The sequence below is a fragment of the Bombina bombina genome, chromosome 5 (assembly GCF_027579735.1).
Source record: "Bombina bombina isolate aBomBom1 chromosome 5, aBomBom1.pri, whole genome shotgun sequence".
In the NCBI taxonomy this organism is placed as follows: Eukaryota; Metazoa; Chordata; class Amphibia; order Anura; family Bombinatoridae; genus Bombina; species Bombina bombina.
Window position 1 is genome coordinate 913,492,003 of NC_069503.1, and position 21,765 is coordinate 913,513,767.

The following is a 21,765-nucleotide window of genomic DNA, read 5'->3' on the forward strand; positions in this document are numbered from 1 at the left end:
TTTTTTTATACAAATATATATACATTTGCCAATAAATCAATTATTATAATTAAATGATCACATTAAATATTACTTATCTGAAAGAAATGTTACATTAATTTCTATCCCACTATAATGTCACTGGTAATAGTAACATGATTCTGAAAATCAAAAAACAAAAACATATTAACTACATATCTATGAACCTAAGAGGTGGGTATATTCTCATCCATTGAAAAACCTTTCATTTTTTTTCTATAATAAAACCTTAGGGTTAGAGAGCTGTTTGGTAGGGATAATGTATGCCTGCTATTTCGGAACAAAGGGGGTCCCAGGGAGACTTTTACAATAATTTGGGTCGATTGCACAAAGGGTATATAAATAATTTCAGTGAGGAACCCTAACTTTGTGAAAAAGTTTACAATTTTTTTCATATGATCAGATTTGACATTAGTTATGGATGTCCTCCCACTACCTCAAGCTAAATCTCTCCAAAACTGAGCTCCTCATTTTCCCCCCTTCTTCCAAAATCTCCACCCCCAATCTCTCTATAACTGTCGACAACTCGATCATTACCCCTACCCCGCATGCCCGATGTCTCGGGGTCACATTTGACTCAGATCTTTCCTTCACTCCTCACATTCAGTCCTTGGCTAAAGCCTGCCGCTTCCACCTTAAAAACATCTCCAAAATTAGACACTTCCTTACACAAGACACAACTAAGATTTTAATGCACTCTCTCATTCTTTCCCGCCTTGATTACTGCAACTCTGTCCTCTCTGGTCTCCCCACCTGCCGCCTAGCTCCCTTACAATCCATAATGAATACCTCTGCTAGACTCATCTTCCTTACACGTCACTCTTCATCTGCTGCACCTCTCTGCCAATCCCTTCACTGGCTTCCTCTTGCCTCTAGGATCAAACACAAAACTCTCACTCTGACATACAAAGCCCTCAACTGCACTGCTCCCCCCTATATCTCAGACCTTGTCTCCAGATACTCTCCCTCCCGTCCCCTTCGCTCTGCTCATGACCTCCTACTCTCCTCCTCTCTGGTTACCTCATCGCACTCCCGTTTACAGGACTTCTCCAGACTGGCTCCCATCTTGTGGAACTCTCTGCCTTGCCCCACAAGACTCTCCCCTAGTTTTGAAAGCTTCAAGCGCTCCCTAAAGATTCTACTGTTCAAGGATGCATACAACCTATGCTAACCTTACTTTATACCAGTTCCACTCCTCCATTGCTATCCCCTGAACCCCCTTAGCATGTAAGCCTAAGAGTCCAGCTGTTTGTAGATCACCTTCTTAAGAGTGGATTACAACAGTGCAACTCTTGGCAGGGCCCTCTACCCATTCGATCCCTTTAATTGTTTTGTTGTACTCCCCTTTGTTTATAGCGCTGCGTAATGCAGTTATGTCCGAAAAGCCATGAGCCCAAGTATAACTACACAATAGCAGACAACATCACATAACAAACATGATTACAGTCCCCCCTGTTCAATAAACCCCCTCAGGAGATATTAACCCACTGGGACCCCGACTTCTTTCGTTTAATATTACATCTACGCTGTGGAACAGGAACACGGCCTTTCAAGTGTGACAGATAGTAGCCTCGCTTCTGACATGGACTTGAGTGAATAAAGGCAGGCAGCGAAACTCGTCAACGCTGATTGCCCAGGAGCTGTTAATATGAGTCGGGATGGTTTCACAGAAAGACTCTCCCTGCATCTCCGGACTCTAACTTTCAACCATGATCTCACTGAGAGGCTGACAGGATTACTTAAAACTCCAGTCCCATTTCAAAGAGTACTACCCTCCATGAATCTTCTGACACTTCTCTGTCCACCTCCTGAGACAAAAGGCAAAGAATGACTGGGGGATGAGGGAAGTGGGGGAGGTGTTTCAGCCTTTGGCTGGGGTGTCTTTGCCTCCTCCTGGTGGCCAGGTTCTGAATTCCCAAAAGTAATGAATGCAGCTGTGGACTCTTCCCGTTTACGAAGAAAATATATAGTTTTTATATATAGTTTTTGGTAAATCAAAAAGGAAATTTATGCTTACCTGATAAATTTGTTTCTTTTACGATATGACGAGTCCACGGATTTCATCCTTACTTATGGGATATCGCCTCCTGGTCAGCAGGTCAGCAGGAGGAGGCAAAGAGCTCCACAGCAGAGCTGCATAAATAGCTCCTCCCTTCCCCCCAACCCAGTCATTCGACCGAAGTTAGGGAGAGAAAGGAAAAGCCAAGGAGCAGAGGTGACTGAAGTTTAACAAAAATAAAACCCTGTCTCTAGAAAAAACAACAGGGTGGGTCGTGGACTCGTTATATCGTAAAAGAAACACATTTATCAGGTAAGCATACATTTCCTTTTCTTATACAAGATATGACGAGTCCACGGATTTCATCCTTACTTATGGGATACAATACCAAAGCTATTGGACACGGATAAAAAAGGGAGGGACTAGACAGGAACCTACACAGAAGGCACCACTGCTTAAAGAACCTTTCTCCCAAAAACAGCCTCAGATGAGGCAAAAGAATCAAATTTGTAAAATTTTGAAAAAGTGTGAAGAGACGAGCAAGTTGCAGCCTTGCAAATCTGTTTAACAGAAGCATCATTTTTAAATGCCCATGAGGAAGCCACAGCCCTAGTAGAATGAGCCATAATTCGTTCTGGAGGCTGCTGTCCAGCAGTCTCATATGCAACACGGATGATAATCTTCAGCCAAAAAGAAAGAGAGGTAGCCATAGCCTTCTGACCCCTACGTTTCCCAGCAAAAACAACAAATAATGAAGATGTTTGACGAAAATCCTTAGTCGCCTGCAAGTAAAACTTCAAGGCACAGTCCAAATTATGTAACAGACGCTCCTTCTTAGAAGAAGGGTTAGGACATAATGAAGGAACAACAATTTCCTGATTAATAATCTTGTTAGAAACAACCATAGGAAGAAAACCAGGTTTGGTACGTAACACCATCTTATCAGAATGGAAAATAAGATAAGGAGCTGCATAAATAGCTCCTCCCTCCCCCCAACCCAGTCATTCGACCGAAGTTAGGGAGAGAAAGGAAAAGCCAAGGAGCAGAGGTGACTGAAGTTTAACAAAAATAAAACACTGTCTCTAGAAAAAACAACAGGGTGGGTCGTGGACTCGTTATATCGTAAAAGAAACAAATTTATCAAGTAAGCATAAATTTCCTTTTCTTTTACAAGATATGACGAGTCCACGGATTTCATCCTAACTTATGGGATACAATACCAAAGCTATAGGACACGGATGAAAAAGGGAGGGAAAAGACAGGAACCTAAACAGAAGGCACCACTGCTTGAAGAACCTTTCTCCCAAAAACAGCCTCAGATGAGGCAAAAGTATCAAATTTGTAAAATTTAGAAACAGTGTGAAGAGACGACCAAGTTGCAGCCTTGCAAATCTGTTTAACAGAAGCATCGTTTTTAAATGCCCATGAGGAAGCCACAGCCCTAGTAGAATGAGCCGTAATCCGTTCTGGAGGCTGCTGTCCAGCAGTCTCATATGCAACACGGATGATACTCTTCAGCCTTACGTTTCCCAGCAAAAACAACAAATAATGAAGATGTTTGACGAAAATCCTTAGTCGCCTGCAAGCAAAACTTCAAGGCACGGACTACGTCCAAATTATGTAACAGACGCTCCTTCTTAGAAGAAGGGTTAGGATATAATGAAGGAACAACAATTTCCTGATTAATATTCTTGTTAGAAACAACCTTAGGAAGAAAACCAGGTTTGGTACGTAACATCACCTTATCAGAATGGAAAATAAGATAAGGAGAATCACATTGTAATGCCGAAAGCTCCGAAACTCTGCGAGCAGAAGAAATAGCAACCAAAAATAAAACTTTCCAAGATAATAACTTAATATCGATGGAATGCATGGGTTCAAACGGAACCCGTTGAAGAACATTAAGAACTGAATTCAAACTCCCAGGAGGAGCAGTTGGTCTAAACACAGGCCTGATTCTAGTCAGAGCCTGACAGAATGATTGAACATCTGGAACATCTGCCAGACGCTTGTGAAGCAAAATAGACAAGGCAGAAATCTGTCCCTTTAAGGAACTTGCTAACAACCCTTTCTCCAATCCTTGGAGAAAAGATAAAACCCTAGGAATCCTAACCCTACTCCATGAGTAGCCCTTGGATTCACACCAATAAAGATATTTACGCCATATCTTATGGTAAATCTTTCTAGTAACAGGCTTACGTGCCTGAATCAAGGTATCAATGACCGAATCCGAATCAAGCGTTCAATCTCCAAGCAGTCAGCTACAGAGAAATTAGATTCAGATGATGGAAGGGTCCCTGAATGAGAAGGTCCTGCCTCAATGGAAGCTTCCACGGAGGTAGAGATGACATGTCCATCAGATCGGCATACCAAGTCCTGCGAGGCCACGCAGGAGCAATTAGAATCACCGAAGCGCTCTCCTGTGCAATCACCCGGGGAAGGAGAGCAAACGGTGGAAACACATAAGCTAGGTTGAACGACCAAGGCACTGCCAAGGCATCTATCAGTTCGGCCTGAGGATCCCTGGGCCTGGATCCGTATCTTGGGAGCTTGGCATTCTGATGAGGCGCCATCAGATCCAATTCCGGTCTGCCCCATCTGAGAATCAGGGTGGCAAAGACCACCGGATGGAGTTCCCATTTCCCCGGATGAAATGTCTGTCTGCTCAAAAAATCTTCCTCCCAGTTGTCCACTCCTGGGATGTAGATTGCTGACAGATAACAAGAGTGAGCCTCCGCCCACCGAATTATCTTGGATACTTCTGTCATCGCCAAGGAACTCCTTGTTCCTCCCTGATGATTGATGTAAGCCACAGTCGTAATGTTGTCCGACTGAAATCGGATGAATTTTGCAGAAGCCAACTGAGGCCAAGTCTGAAGTTCATTGAATATTGCTCTCAATTCCAGAATATTGATTGGAAGTAGCGACTCAGACCGAGTCCACACACCTTGAGCCTTCAGGGAATTCCAGACTGCTCCCCATCCTAGTAGACTGGTGTCCGTTGTCACTATCACCCATGTGGGCCTGCGGAAGCACGTCCCTTGGGACAGATGATCTGGCGACAACCACCAAAGAAGAGAGTTCCTAGTGTCCTGATCCAGATCTGAGGAGACAAATCTGCATAATCTCCATTCCACTGTCTGATCATGCTCAGTTGTAGAGGTCTGAGATGAAAGCGAGCAAACGGAATGATGTCCATTGCTGCCACCATCAATCCAATTATCTCCATGCACTGAGCCACTGATGGCTGAGGATTGGACTGAAGGGATCGGCATGTATTCAAAATCTTTAGCTTTCTGACCTCTGTCACAAAGATTTTCATGGATACAGAGTTTATTAGAGTTCCCAGGAAAGGAACCCTTATCTGTGGAATTAGTGAACTCTTTTCTTGATTCACCCGCCACCTGTGAGTCCTTAGAAAGGATAGAACAATCTCGGTATGAAACTTAGTCAGCTGATATGACGACGCCTGGATCAGAATATCGTCCAGATAAGGCGCACTGCAATGCCCCGTGGCCTGAGAACCGCCAGCAGAGACCCTAGAACCTTCGTGAAGATCCTGGGTGCCATGGCCAACCCAAAAAGGAGAGCCACAAACTGAAAATGTTTGTCCAGGAAGGCAAACCTTAGGAACTGGTAATGATCTTTGTGGATAGGAATATGAAGATATGCATCCTTTAAGTCCACGGTAGTCATATATTGACCCTCCTGGATCAGTGGAAGAATTGTCCGAATAGTCTCCATCTTGAAGGATGGGACTCTGAGAAACTTGTTTAGACTCTTGAGATCTAAAATGGGTCGGAATGTTTCCTCCTTTTTGGGAACCACGAAAAGGTTTGAGTAAAACCCCTGCCCCTGTTCCTGTTTTGGAACGGGACAAATTACTCCCATAGTGGAGAGGTCTATTACACAACGTAAGAACGCCTCTCTTTTTATCTGGTCTACAGACAATCGTGAAAGAAGAAACCTTACCCTTGGGAAGGAATTTTTGAACTCCAACCGATACCCTTGAGACACAATTTCTAGTGTCCAAGGATCCTGAACGTCTCTTATCCAAGCCTGGACAAAGAGAGAAAGTCTGCCCCGTACTAGATCCAGTCCCGGATCGGGGGCCGCCCCTTCATGCTGTTATGGGAGCAGCGGACTTCTTGGGTTGTTTACCCTTGTTCCAAGCCTGGTTGGGTCTCCAGACGGACTTAACTTGTGCAAAATTCCCTTCCTGTTTAACGGAAGAGGAAGAGGGTACTCCCTTGAAATTTCGAAAGGAATGAAAATTACTCTGTCTACCCCGCTGCTTAGATGTTTTATCCTGAGGTAGGAGGTGACCCTTACCTCCCATAATGTCAAAAATTATCTCGTTCAAGTCAGGCTCAAATAGGGTCTTCCCCTTGAAATGAATAGCCAAAAGTTTGGATTTAGAGGACACATCCGCAGACCAAGATTTTAATCATAAGGCTCTGCGCGGTAGAATGGAAAATCCTGCATTCTTAGCTGCCAATTTGGCGATCTGAAAGGCGGCATCCATAACAAAAGAATTAGCCAGCTTAAGGGCCTTAATTCTATCCATTATTTCCTCTAAAGAAGTCTGTCTTAAGAGACTCTTCTAAGGCGTCCATCCAAAAAGGCAGCCACAGTTGTGATTGGTACAATGCAGGCTGTCGGTTGTAATAGAAACCCCTGATGAACAAATAGCTTTTTAAGAAGACCCTCCAACTTTTTATCCATAGGGTCTTTGAAAGCACAACTGTCCTCAATAGGGATAGTTGTACGCTTAGCCAAAGTAGAAATAGCTCTCTCCACCTTAGGAATCATATGCCAAGAATCCCAAATGGTGTAAGGTACAGGGTACATTTTCTTAAAAATTCCTTAGTAATAATTTCCGAAATTCTCTTAGGAACTAGAAAAACGTCAGAATAAGATGGGACTTCTAAATACTTATCCATCTTACACAATTTCTCTGGAGGGACCACAATAGAGTCACAGTCGTCCAGAGTCATCAAAACCTCCCGTAGCAACAGACGGAGGTGTTCCAGTTTAAATCTGAAGGACATGACGTCCGAATCTGTCTGAGGCAATGCGCTTCCTGAGTCAGACAGTTCCCCCTCAGAGATGGCCTCCCTACCCCCCAAATCAGATCCCTGGGAGGGTACATCGGAAATACCCATCAAGGCATCAGAAGTTGCAGGAACCACATGGGTCTCTGACCTGCTGCATTTGCCCTGTAACACTGACAACTTAGATAAAACGTCTGTGAGAGTGGATGACATAACTGCAGCCATATCCTGCAAAGTGAAAGAAGCAGACGCCGTTAAGGAATATGGCGTCGTTTGAGCGGGCGTTAAAGGCTGTGACGCTTGGGGAGAAAGTAGCGGCATACCCTGAATCTCATTGGTCTGAGAACATTCTCCAGACACATCTTTATTAGCAAATATTTTCTCTTTACATTATAATGCTCTCTCAATACAAGTGTCACAAAGAGTAACAGGGGGTTCCACAACGGCATCTAAACACATGGGACATGTATTTTGCTCAATGTCATCCATCGTAGCAGATACAGAAGCAAACGTGGTCAAGTCACTTATACATAATCAGAAACAATCAGTGTAAAAGAATAGACAATAATAAAATATATACTGCGTACTGTATTAATGTAAAAAAACAGCTCTGACTGATATCTGAGGTAGAGCAAAATTTCACATCCCCTGTACGTTGGCTTTTTTTAAATTTAAACTGTTATAATTTCGAAAATTATTCAGTCACCTCACCGCAGCTCCGCTGCGGCTCCTACCTGCCCCCGAGATCAAACTGAACACTGCAAGCACGGCGCACCTAAAGTCGCTTGTAAATATTCCTACAAGCAGACTTAGGAGCCGTGAGGAGATGCTGGCAACCAGGACCGCAATAGGAAACTGCTCTGTCAAAGTGTGCAAATAACGCTAAGCCCCGTCCATCGTGGGAGTAAATAACTTGTCAAACTGAACCACTGATGTCGCATCAGATAATCCGCCATGTATCGGGCCCTAATAAAAAACATAATTTATGTAAGAACTTACCTGATAAATTCATTTCTTTCATATTGGCAAGAGTCCATGAGCTAGTGACTTATGGGATATACATTCCTACCAGGAGGGGCAAAGTTTCCCAAACCTCAAAATGCCTATAAATACACCACACCCACAATTCAGTTTAACGAATAGCCAAGAAGTGGGGTGATAAGAAAGGAGCGAAAGCATCAAAATAAGGAATTGGAATAATTGTGCTTTATACAAAAAAATCATAATCACCACAAAAAAGGGTGGGTCTCATGGACTCTTGCCAATATGAAAGAAATGAATTTATCAGGTAAGTTCTTACATAAATTATGTTTTCTTTCATGTAATTGGCAAGAGTCCATGAGCTAGTGACGTATGGGATAGCAGACACCCAAGATGTGGAACTTCCACGCAAGAGTCACTAGAGAGGGAGGGATAAAATAAAGACAGCCAATTCCGCTGAAAAATTAATCCACAACCCAAATCAAAAAGTTTTAATCTTATAATGAAAAAAACTGAAATTATAAGCAGAAGGATCAAACTGAAACAGCTGTCTGAAGTACTTTTCTACCAAAAGCTCAGAAGAAGAATTCAGAAGAAGAGAAAACATCAAAATGGTAGAATTTAGTAAAAGTATGCAAAGAAGACCAAGTTGCTGCTTTGCAAATCTGATCAACAGAAGCTTCATTCCTAAAAGCCCAGGAAGTAGAAACTGACCTAGTAGAATGAGCCGTAATCCTTTGAGGCAGGGATTTACCCGACTCCACATAAGCATGATGAATCAAAGACTTTAACCAAGACGCCAAAGAAATGGCAGAAGCCTTCTGACCTTTCCTAGAACCAGAAAAGATAACAAATAGACTAGAAGTCTTTCTGAAATCATTAGTAGCTTCAACATAATATTTTAAAGCTCTTACTACATCCAAAGAATGTAAAGATCTCTCCAGAGAATTCTTAGGATTAGGACACAAAGAAGGGACAACAATTTCTCTACTAATGTTGTTAGAATTCACAACTTTAGGTAAAAAATTAAATGAAGTCCGCAACACCGCCTTATCCTGATGAAAAATCAGAAAAGGAGATTCAAAAGAAAGAGCAGATAACTCAGAAACTCTTCTAGCAGAAGAGATGGCCAAAAGGAACAAAACTTTCCAGGAAAGTAATTTAATATCCAGAGAATGCATAGGTTCAAACGGAGGAGCCTGTAAAGCCCTCAGAACCAATTTGAGACTCCAAGGAGGAGAGATTGACTTAATGACAGGCTTGATACGAACCAAAGCCTGTACAAAACAATGAATATCAGGATGATTAGCAATCTTTCTGTGAAAAAGAACAGAAAGAGCAGAGATTTGTCCCTTCAAGGAACTTGCAGACAAACCTTTTTCCAAACCATCCTGAAGAAACTGTAAAATTCTAGGAATTCTAAAAGAATGCCAAGAGAATTTATGTGAAGAACACTAAGAAATGTAAGTCTTCCAGACTCGGTAATAGATCTTTCTAGACACAGATTTACGAGCCTGTAACATAGCTATTAATCACTGAGTCAGAGAAACCTCTATGACTAAGTATTAAGCGTTCAATCTCCATACCTTCAAATTTAATGATTTGAGATCCTGATGGAAAAATGGGCCTTGAGATAGAAGGTCTGGTCTTTAACGGAAGTGTCCAAGGTTGGCAACTGACCATCCGAATGAGATCCGCATACCAAAACCTGTGTGGCCATGCTGGAGCCACCAGCAGTACAAACGAATGCTCCATTATGATTTTGGAAATCACTTTTGGAAGAAGAACTAGAGCCGGAAAGATATAAGCAGGATGATAATTCCAAGGAAGTGACAACGCATCCACTGCTTCCGCCTGAGGATCCCTGGACCTGGACAGGTACCTGGGAAGTTTCCTGTTTAGATGAGAAGCCATCAGATCTATTTCTGGAAGCCCCCATATCTGAACAATCTGAAGAAACACATTTGGGTGAAGAGACCATTCTCCTGGATGTAAAGTCTGGCGACTGAGATAATCCGCTTCTCAATTGTCTATACCTGGGATATGGACTGCAGAGATTACACAGGAACTGGATTCCGCCCATGCAAGTATCCGAGATACTTCTTTCATAGCTTGAGGACCGTGAGTCCCACCTTGATGATTGATATACGCCACAGTTGTGACATTGTCTGTCTGAAAACAAATAAACGGTTCTCTCTTCAGAAGAGGCCAGAACTGAAGAGCTCTGAAAATCGCAATAATATAGTTCCAAAATATTGATTGGTAATCTCGCCTCTTGAGATTTCCAAACCCCCTGCGCTGTCAGAGATCCCAACCTGAAAGACTCGCATCTGTTGAAATCACAGTCCAGGTTGGACGAAGAAAAGAGGCCCCCTGAACCAAACGGTGGTGATCTAACCACCAAGTCAGAGATAGTCAAGTATTGGGATTTAAGGATATCAATTGTGATATATTTGTATAATCCCTGCACCATAGGTTCAGCATACAAAGCTGAAGAGGTCTCATGTGAAAACAAGCAAAGGGGATCACGTCCGATGCTGCAGTCATGAGACCTAAAACCTCCATGCACATAGCAACTGAAGGGAATGACTGAGACTGAAGGTTCCGACAAGCTGAAACCAATTTCAGACGTCTTTTGTCTGTTAGAGACAAAGTCATGGATACTGAATCTATTTGGAATCCTAAAAAGGTTACCCTTGTCTGAGGAATCAAGGAACTTTTTGGTAAATTGATCCTCCAACCATGTTTTTGAAGAAACAACACAAGTTGATTCGTGTGAGATTCTGCAGAATGTAAAGACTGAGCAAGTACCAAGATATCGTCCAAATAAGGAAACACCGCAATACCCCGCTCTCTGATTACAGAGAGAAGGGCACCGAGAACCTTTAAGAAGTTCCTTGTAGCTGTTACTAGGCCAAAAGGAAGAGCAACAAATTGGTAATGCTTGTCTAGAAAAGAGAATCTCAGGAACTGATAGTGATCTGGATGAATTGGCATATGAAGATAAGCATCCTGTAAGTCTATTGTGGACATATAATGCCCTTGCAGAACAAAAGGTAGAATAGTCCTTAAAGTCACCATTTTGAATGTTGGTATTCTTACATAACGATTCAAAATTTTTAGACCCAGAACTGGTCTGAAAGAATTCTCTTTCTTTGGTACAATGAACAGATTTGAATAAAACCCCAGACCCCGTTCCAGATATGGAACTGGCACAATTACCCCAGATGACTCCAGGTCTGAAACACACTTCAGGAAAGCCTGAGCCTTTACTGGGTTCACTGGAATGTGTGAGAGAAAACATAATTTATGCTTACCTGATAAATTCCTTTCTCCTGTAGTGTAGTCAGTCCACGGGTCATCCATTACTTATGGGATATTAACTCCTCCCCAACAGGAAGTGCAAGAGGATCACCCAAGCAGAGCTGCTATATAGCTCCTCCCCTCTACGTCATACCCAGTCATTCGACCGAAACCAAACGAGAAAGGAGAAACTATAGGGTGCAGTGGTGACTGGAATTTAATTTAAATTTTAGACCTGCCATAAAAAACAGGGCGGGCCGTGGACTGACTACACTACAGGAGAAAGGAATTTATCAGGTAAGCATAAATTATGTTTTCTCCTGTTAAGTGTAGTCAGTCCACGGGTCATCCATTACTTATGGGATACCAATACCAAAGCTAGAAGTACACGGATGACGGGAGGGAAAGGCAGGATCTTTACACAGAAGGAACCACTGCCTGAAGAACCTTTCTCCCAAAAACAGCCTCAGAAGAAGCAAAAGTGTCAAATTTGTAAAATTTGGAAAAAGTATGAAGAGAAGACCAAGTTGCAGCCTTGCAAATCTGTTAAACAGAGGCCTCATTCTTAAAGGCCCACGTGGAAGCCACAGCTCTTGTAGAATGAGCTGTAATTCTTTCAGGAGGCTGCTGTCCAGCAGTCTCATAGGCTAAACGTATTATGCTACGAAGCCAAAAAGAGAGAGAGGTAGCAGATGCTTTTTGACCTCTCCTCTGACCAGAATAAACTACAAACAGGGAAGATGTTTGGCGAAAATCTTTAGTTGCCTGTAAATAAAATTTCAAGGCACGGACTACGTCTAGATTGTGCAGAAGTCGTTCCTTCTTTGAAGAAGGGTTAGGGCACAATGATGGAACAACAATCTCTTGATTGATATTCTTGTTAGTGACTACCTTAGGTAAGAACCCAGGTTTAGTACGCAGAACTACCTTGTCTGAATGAAAAATCAGATAAGGAGAATCACAATGTAAAGCCGATAACTCAGAGACTCTACGAGCCGAGGAAATAGCCATTAGAAACAGAACTTTCCAAGATAACAGCTTGATATCAATGGAATGAAGGGGTTCAAACGGAACACCCTGTAAAACGTTAAGAACTAAGTTTAAGCTCCATGGTGGAGCAACAGTCTTAAACACAGGCTTAATCCTGGCCAAAGCCTGACAAAAAGCCTGAACGTCTGGAACTTCTGACAGACGTTTGTGTAAAAGGATGGACAGAGCTGAGATCTGTCCCTTTAAAGAACTTGCAGATAAACCCTTTTCTAAACCTTCTTGTAGAAAAGACAATATACTAGGAATCCTAACCTTACTCCATGAGTAACTCTTGGATTCGCACCAGTGTAAATATTTACGCCATATTTTATGGTAAATTTTCCTGGTAACAGGTTTCTTAGCCTGTATTAAGGTATCAATTACTGACTCCGAAAATCCACGCTTTGATAAAATCAAGCGTTCAATCTCCATGCAGTCAGCTTCAGAGAAATTAGATTTTGATGTTTGAAAGGACCCTGAATTAGAAGGTCCTGTCTCAGAGGCAGAGACCAAGGTGGACAGGATGACATGTCCACTAGATCTGCATACCAGGTCCTGCGTGGCCACGCAGGCGCTATTAGAATCACTGATGCTTTCTCCTGTTTGATCCTGGCAATCAATCGAGGAAGCATCGGGAAGGGTGGAAACACATAAGCCATCTTGAAGGTCCAAGGTGCTGTCAAAGCATCTATCAGGACCGCTCCCGGGTCCCTGGACCTGGACCCATAACAAGGAAGCTTGGCGTTCTGGCGAGACGCCATGAGATCCATATCTGGTTTGCTCCAACGTCGAAGTATTTGGGCAAAGACCTCCGGATGAAGTTCCCACTCCCCCGGATGAAAAGTCTGGCGACTTAGGAAATCCGCCTCCCAGTTCTCCACGCCTGGGATGTGGATCGCTGACAGGTGGCAAGAGTGAGACTCTGCCCAGCGAATTATCTTTGATACTTCCATCATCGCTAGGGAACTCCTTGTCCCTCCCTGATGGTTGATGTAAGCCACAGTCGTGATGTTGTCCGACTGAAACCTGATGAACCTCAGAGTTGCTAACTGAGGCCAAGCCAGAAGGGCATTGAGAACTGCTCTCAATTCCAGAATGTTTATTGGAAGGAGACTCTCCTCCTGAGTCCATGATCCCTGAGCCTTCAGGGAATTCCAGACAGCGCCCCAACCTAGTAGGCTGGCGTCTGTTGTTACAATTGTCCAGTCTGGCCTGCTGAAGGGCATCCCCCTGGACAGATGTGGCCAAGAAAGCCACCATAGAAGAGAATCTCTGGTCTCTTGATCCAGATTCAGCATAGGGGACAAATCTGAGTAATCCCCATTCCACTGACTTAGCATGCACAATTGCAGCGGTCTGAGATGCAGGCGTGCAAAAGGTACTATGTCCATTGCCGCAACCATTAAGCCGATTACCTCCATGCATTGAGCCACTGACGGGTGTTGAATGGAATGAAGGACACGGCAAGCATTTTGAAGTTTTGTTAACCTGTCCTCTGTCAGGTAAATTTTCATTTCTACAGAATCTAAGAAGGGAACTCTTGTGAGTGGCAATAGAGAACTCTTTTCTACGTTCACCTTCCACCCATGCGACATTAGAAATGCCAGAACTAACTCTGTATGAGACTTGGCAGTTTGGAAATTTGACGCTTGTATCAGAATGTCGTCTAGGTACGGAGCTACCGCTATTCCTCGCGGTCTTAGTACCGCCAGAAGAGAGCCCAGGACCTTTGTAAAGATTCTTGGAGCCGTAGCTAACCCGAAGGGAAGAGCTACAAACTGATAATGCCTGTCTAGGAAGGCAAACCTTAGGTACCGGTAATGATCCCTGTGAATCGGTATGTGAAGGTACGCATCCTTTAGATCCACTGTGGTCATGTACTGACCCTCTTGGATCATGGGTAAGATTGTCCGAATAGTTTCCATTTTGAACGATGGAACTCTTAGGAATTTGTTTAGGATCTTTAAATCCAAGATTGGTCTGAAGGTTCCCTCTTTCTTGGGAACCACAAACAGATTTGAGTAAAACCCTTGTCCGTGTTCCGACCACGGAACCGGGTGGATCACTCCCATTAACAAAAGATCTTCAACACAGCGTAGAAACGCCTCTTTCTTTGTCTGGTTTGTTGACAACCTTGAAAGATGAAATCTCCCTTTGGGAGGAGAAGGTTTGAAGTCCAGAAGATATCCCTGGGATATGATCTCTAACGCCCAGGGATCCTGGACATCTCTTGCCCAAGCCTGGGCGAAGAGAGAAAGTCTGCCCCCTACTAGATCCGTTGCCGGATCGGGGGCCCTCACTTCATGCTGTCTTAGGGGCGGCAGCAGGTTTTCTGGCCTGCTTGCCCTTGTTCCAGGTCTGGTTAGGTTTCCAGCCCTGTCTGTAACGAGCAACAGTTCCTTCCTGTTTTGTAGCGGAGGAAGTTGATGCTGCTCCTGCCTTGAAGTTACGAAAGGCACGAAAATTAGACTGTCTAGCCCTTGGTTTGGCTCTGTCTTGAGGCAGGGCATGTCCCTTACCTCCAGTAATGTCAGCGATAATTTCTTTCAAACCGGGCCCAAATAATGTCTGCCCTTTGAAAGGTATGTTAAGCAATTTAGATTTAGAAGTCACATCGGCTGACCAGGATTTTAGCCACAGCGCTCTGCGCGCCTGGATGGCGAATCCGGAATTCTTAGCCGTAAGTTTAGTTAAATGTACTACGGCATCAGAAATAAATGAATTAGCTAGCTTAAGGACTTGTCTATGATTTCATCCAATGGAACTGAGCTAATGGTCTCCTCTAGAGACTCAAACCAAAATGCCGCCGCAGCCGTGACAGGCGCAATGCATGCGAGAGGTTGTAATATAAAACCTTGTTGAGTAAACATTTTCTTAAGGTAACCCTCTAATTTTTTGTCCATTGGGTCTGAAAAGGCACAGCTATCCTCCACCGGGATAGTGGTACGCTTAGCCAGAGTAGAAACTGCTCCTTCCACCTTAGGGACCGTCTGCCATAAGTCCCGTGTGGTGGCGTCTATTGGAAACATTTTTCTAAATATAGGAGGGGGGGAAAAGGGCACACCTGGCCTATCCCACTCCTTAGTAATAATTTCTGTAAGCCTCTTAGGTATAGGAAAGACGTCAGTACACGCCGGTACCGCATAGTATCTATCCAGCCTACATAATTTCTCTGGGATTGCAACCGTGTTACAATACCTCCCCTAATAATACACGGAGGTTCTCAAGCTTAAATTTAAAATTTGAAATGTCTGAGTCCAGTCTATTTGGATCAGATCCGTCACCCACAGAATGAAGCTCTCCGTCTTCATGTTCTGCCATTTGTGACGCAGTATCAGACATGGCTCTAACATTATCAGCGTACTCTGTTCTCACCCCAGAGTGGTCGCGTTTACCTCTAAGTTCTGGTAATTTAGATAAAACTTCAGTCATAACATTAGCCATGTCTTGTAAAGTGATTTGTAATGGCCGCCCTGATGTACTTGGCGTCGCAATATCACGCACCTCCTGAGCGGGAGATGCAGGTACTGACACGTGAGGAGAGTTAGTCGGCATAACTTTCCCCTCGTTGTCTGGTGAAATTTTCTTAAAATGTACAGATTGACTTTTATTTAAAGTAGCATCAATGCAATTAGTACACAAATTTATATTGGGCTCCACATTGGCTTTTTAACATATTGCACAAAGAGATTCCTCTATGTCAGACATGTTAAAACAAACTAGCAATTAGACTAGCAAGCTTTGAAAATACTTTTCAAATAAATTTGCAAGCAATATAAAAAACGTTACTGTGCTTTTAAGAAGCACACAAAAACTGTCACAGTTGAATAACAATGAACCGGATTAGTTATAGAAACCAAATTTTCACAGTAAATGCATAAATTTAGCAAAGGATTGCACTCATTAGCAATGGATGATTAACCCTTAATATCAGAAAAACGGATAACAATTGAAAATATAAGCGTTTTTATCACAGTCAAAGCACAGTCTCACAGGTCTGCTGTGAGTGATTACCTCCCTCAAAACTAGTTTTGAAGACCCCTGAGCTCTGTAGAGACGTCCTGGATCATGCAGGGAGAAGAAGGCAGACTGTGACTGAATTTCTAATGCGTAGTAAAAGCGCCAAAATAGGCCCCTCCCACTCACAATACAACAGTGAGGGAAGCTCAGTAAACTGTTTTAATTCAAAACAAACGACAGCCATGTGGAAAATAACGCCCAAAACAATTTTTCACCAAGTACCTCAGATAATTAAACGATTTAACATGCCAGCAAACGTTTAAAATCTAATTTATGAAATGTCATTAAAAAGCCTGCTGCTAGTCGCTCACACTGCAAGTTAGGCTAAAGTTATATGCATACAGTATTTTCTCAGTGAAGTGCCATTCCCCAGAAATACTTAAGTGTAAACATACATACATATCAGCCTGATACCAGTTGCTACTACTGCATTTAAGGCTGTACTTACATTATATCGGTATTAGCAGTATTTTCTCAGTCAATTCCATTCCTTAGAAAATAATATACTGCAACATACCTCTTTGCAGGTGAACCTGCCCGCTGTCCCCTGTTCTGAAGTTACCTCACTCCTCAGAATGGCCGAGAACAGCAAATGGATCTTAGTTACGTCCGCTAAGATCATACACAAAACTCAGGTAGATTCTTCTTCAAATGCTGCCTGAGAAAAAACAACACACTCCGGTGCCGTTTAAAATAACAAACTTTTGATTGAAGAAATAAAAACTAAGTTTAATAACCACAGTCCTCTCACACATCCTATCTATTAGTTGGGTGCAAGAGAATGACTGGGTATGACGTAGAGGGGAGGAGCTATATAGCAGCTCTGCTTGGGTGATCCTCTTGCACTTCCTGTTGGGTAGGAGTTAATATCCCATAAGTAATGGATGACCCGTGGACTGACTACACTTAACAGGAGAAAGAACCTTCTCACAGGCGGTCTTACCTTGAAACCTATTCTGTACCAATGAGAAACAATGTTCTGAATCCAATGATTTTGAATTGAATTGATCCAAACATCTTTGAAAAAACGTAGTCTGCCCCCTACCAGCTGTGCTGGAATGAGGGCCGCACCTTCATGCAGACTTGGGGGCTGGTTTTGATTTTCTAAAAGGCTTGGATTTATTCCAGACTGGAGAAGGCTTCCAATTGGAAACCGTTCCTTTAGGGGAAGAGTCAGGCTTCTGTTCCTTATTCTGACGAAAGGAACGAAAATGGTTAGCAGCCCTAAATTTACCCTTAGATTTTTTATCCTGAGGCAAAAAAGCTCCCTTCCCCCCAGTGATAGTTGAAATTATAGAATCCAACTGAGAACCAAACAATTTATTACCTTGGAAAGAAAGAGATAGCAACGTTGACTTAGAAGTCATATCCGCATTCCAAGATTTAAGCCATAAAGCTCTTCTAGCTAAAATAGCTAAAGACATATACCTGACATCAATTCTAATGATATAAAAAATGGCATCACAAACGAAATTATTAGCATGTTGAAGTAGCTTAACAATGCTATACACATTATGATCTGGTACTTGTTGCGCTAAAGCCTCCAACCAAAAAGTTGAAGCCGCAGCAACATCAGCCAAAGAAATAGCAGGCCTAAGAAGATGACCTGGACATAAATAAGCCTTCCTTAGATAAGATTCAAGCTTCCTATCTAAAGGATCTTTAAAAGAAGTACTATCTGCCGTAGGAATAGTAGTACGTTTAGCAAGAGTAGAGATAGCCCCATCAACTTTGGGGATTTTTTCCCAAAACTCCAATCTATCAGACGGCAAAGAGTACAGTCTCTTAAACCTTAAAGAAGGAGTAAATGAAGTACCCAAACTATTCCATTGCCTAGAAATTACATCTGAAATAGCATCAGGAACTGGAAAAACCTCTGGAAAACTCTCGGCACCAACTAAGACGCCGGAAATGACAACATTACGTCAACAAACGTAATTCTCGCGCCAAAAAGTCTTGCGCCAAGAATGACGCAATAAATTATAGCATTTTGTGCTCCCGCGAGCCTAACAGCCCGGAATTTAGAAAGAAAAGTCAATTGAAAAAAAAAATTCAGGTAAGAAATTTTTTTATTCATATGCATTTCCCAAAATGAAACTGACAGTCTGTAAGAAGGAAATATGCTGATTAACCTGAATCATGGCAAATATAAGTATAAAACATATATTTAGAACTTTACATATAAAGTGCCAAACCATAGCTGAGAGTGTCATAAATAAAATAAGAAATACTTACCAAAAGACACTCATTTACATATAGCAGATAGCCAAACCAGTACTGAAACGAGAATCAGCAGAGGTAATGGTATATAAGAGTATATCGTCGATCTGAAAAGGGAGGTAGGAGATGAATCTCTACGACCGAAAACAGAGAACCTATGAAATAGATCCCCGATAGGATGACCATTGCATTCAATAGGCAATACTCCCTTCACATCCCTCTGTCATTCACTGCACTCTGAGAGGAAAATAGGCTTCAGCATGCTGCGAAGCGCATATCAACGTAGAAATCTAGCACAAACTTACTTCACCACCTCCATAGGAGGCAAAGTTTGTAAAACTGAATTGTGGGTGTGGTGGGGGGTGTATTTACAGGCATTTTGAGGTTTGGGAAAATTTGCCCCTCCTGGTAGGAATGTATATCCCATACGTCACTAGCTCATGGACTCTTGCCAATTACATGAAAGAAATTATGCTTACCTGATAATTTAATTTACATCGAGGGGAGGAGAGTCCACAGCTTCATTCATTACTGTTGGGAATTAAGAACTTGGCCACCAGGAGGAGGCAAAGACACCCCAACCAAAGGCTTAAATACCTCCCCCACTTCCCTCATCCCCCAGTCATTCTGCAGAGGGAACAAGGAACAGTAGGAAAAGTATCAGGGTATAAATGGTGCCAGAAGAAAAATTAAATTTACGTCCGTCCGTTGGAGATACGGGCAAGAGCCGTGGACTCTCCTCCCCTCGATGGAAATGAAATTATCAGGTAAGCATAATTTATGTTTTCCATCTAAAGGGGAGAAGAGTCCACGGCTTCATTCATTACTGTTGGGAACATATACCCAAGCTCTAGAGGACACTGAATGAAATATGAAATGATCTTACCAGAATCTACGCCATGGAACAGGAACACGGCCCTTCAAGTGTAACAGATAGTAGCATCGCTTCTGACATAGACCTGAGTGAAAAAAGCAGGCAGCAAAACTCGTCAACGCCGATTGCCTATGGAGCTGTTAATATGAGACGGGATGGATTTGCAGAAAGACTCCCCCTGCATCTCCGGACTCTAACTTTTATCCATGCTTTCACTGAAAGGCTGACAGCACTACTTAAAACTCCAGTCCAATCTCGAAGAGTACTAACCTCCATAAGAGACTACTCCAAAATCTTCTAACACTTCTCTGCCAACCTCCTGTGACGAAAGGCAAAGAAAGACTGGGGTTATGAGGAATTAGGGGAGGTATTTAAGCCTTTTGCTGGGGTGTCTTTGCCTCCTCCTGGTGGCCAGGTTCAGTATTTCCCACAAGTAAGGAATGCAGCTGTGGACTCTTCCCATATTAAGATGGTAATATGCATTATTGAGATGCAACATAAAATTATCAAGGACTCATTTTAGCTTTAGATAATAGATTAATTAACGGCTATGATTGTTACCTAAGCTTAGAGGGGAAAAAAAACGGTAGTGCTCCGTAATAATTCCCAGATTACAATATAGAAAGTTTCCTACCTAGGGTGTGTGTTCAAGATATAACATATTACTGGACATATATAAGATGTTGACTAGCATGTATAAAGTAATGCTAAGCCGGTGACGATATCACATATTAATTATAATTTTTGTTTGTCTACAGGTATAATATCTTATAACTAAAGGGCACCTTAAATACAATTTTTTTGGGTGTCATTTAAATAGACAAAAGGTAAGTTTTTAGCACCTTGAAAGCACATATATGACAGAAATAAGTGCTCCTCCTGAATACATTGGTAGAGTGTTGCTCAGAACTTATTTACTTTCTACATCTAGTGTATGTAGTTGTCAGCTCTCGATTTTACTCCCAAGGGTAGGCTAGTGGTATAAAAAAACATAAATTATGCTTACCTATAATTTCATTTCCATCGAGGGGAGGAGAGTCCACGGCTTCATTCATTACTGTTGGGAATTAAGAACCTGGCCACCAGGAGGAGGCAAAGACACCCCAACCAAAGGCTTAAATACCTCCCCCAATTCCCTCATCCCCCAGTCATTCTGCAGAGGGAACAAGGAACAGTAGGAGAAATATCAGGGTATAAATGGTGCCACAAGATAAATTAAATTTAGGTCCGCCCATTGGAGATACGGGCGGGAGCCGTGGACTCTCCTCCCCTCGATGGAAATTAAATTATCAGGTAAGCATAATTTATGTTTTCCATCTGAAGGGGAGAAGAGTCCACGGCTTCATTCATTACTGTTGGGAACATATACCCAAGCTCTAGATGACACTGAATGAAACCGGGAGGGAAAAGGCGGATCCTAATCTGAGGGCACCACAGCCTGCAAAACCTTTCTCCCCAAAACAGCTTCCGCAGAAGCAAAAACGTCAACTTTGTAAAACTTTGTAAAAGTGTGTAAGGAGTACCAGGTAGCCGCCTTACAAATTTGCTCCATAGAGGCCTCATTCTTGAAGGCCCAAGACGAAGCCACAGCTCTAATTAAATGAGCCGTGATCCTCTGAGGAGGCTTATGTCCCCCGGTCTCATAGGACAAGCGAATCAAGCTCCTCAACCAAAAGGACAAAGAAATAGAAGAGGCTTTCTGCCCCTTGCGCTTCCCCGAATACACCACAAAAAGAGATGTAGACTGCCTGAAATCCTTAGTAGCCTTAAGATAGAACTTTAAAGGACGAACCACATCCAGGTTATGAAGTAAACTCTCCTTAGAAGAAAAAGGGTAAGGACACAAAGAAGGAACAACTATTTCCTGATTGATGTTACGGTTAGACACCACCTTGGGAAGAAGCCCCAAACCAGTGCAAAGCACAGCCTTATCCGCATGAAAAAACAGATAAGGAGGCTCACATTGCAAGGCAGCCAGTTCAGAAACTCTGCGTGCCGATGCAATGGCCAATAGGAAGAGAACCTTCCAGGACCGAATCCTAATGTCAATGGAATGCATAGGCTCAAACCTGCAAAACCTTAAGGACCAAGTTTAAGCTCTATGGGGGAGCAGACTGTCTAAAGACAGGCCTGATCCTAGACAAAGTCTGAACAAAAGATTGAATGTCAGGGAGCTCAGGGAGTCTCCTATGCAACAAGACTGATAATGCTGAAATCTGTCCCTTTAAGGAACTAGCGGCAAGACCCTTCTCCAAACCGTCTTGGAG

General features: G+C 42.7%; 1 protein-coding gene across 1 annotated transcript in view; it reads right to left on the bottom strand.

Annotated features, from left to right (window-relative positions):
• The window catches only part of TTPA (alpha tocopherol transfer protein), a 274,300-nt gene that overhangs the window by 94,314 nt on the left and 158,221 nt on the right, over positions 1 to 21,765 (bottom strand). The window lies entirely within an intron of this gene.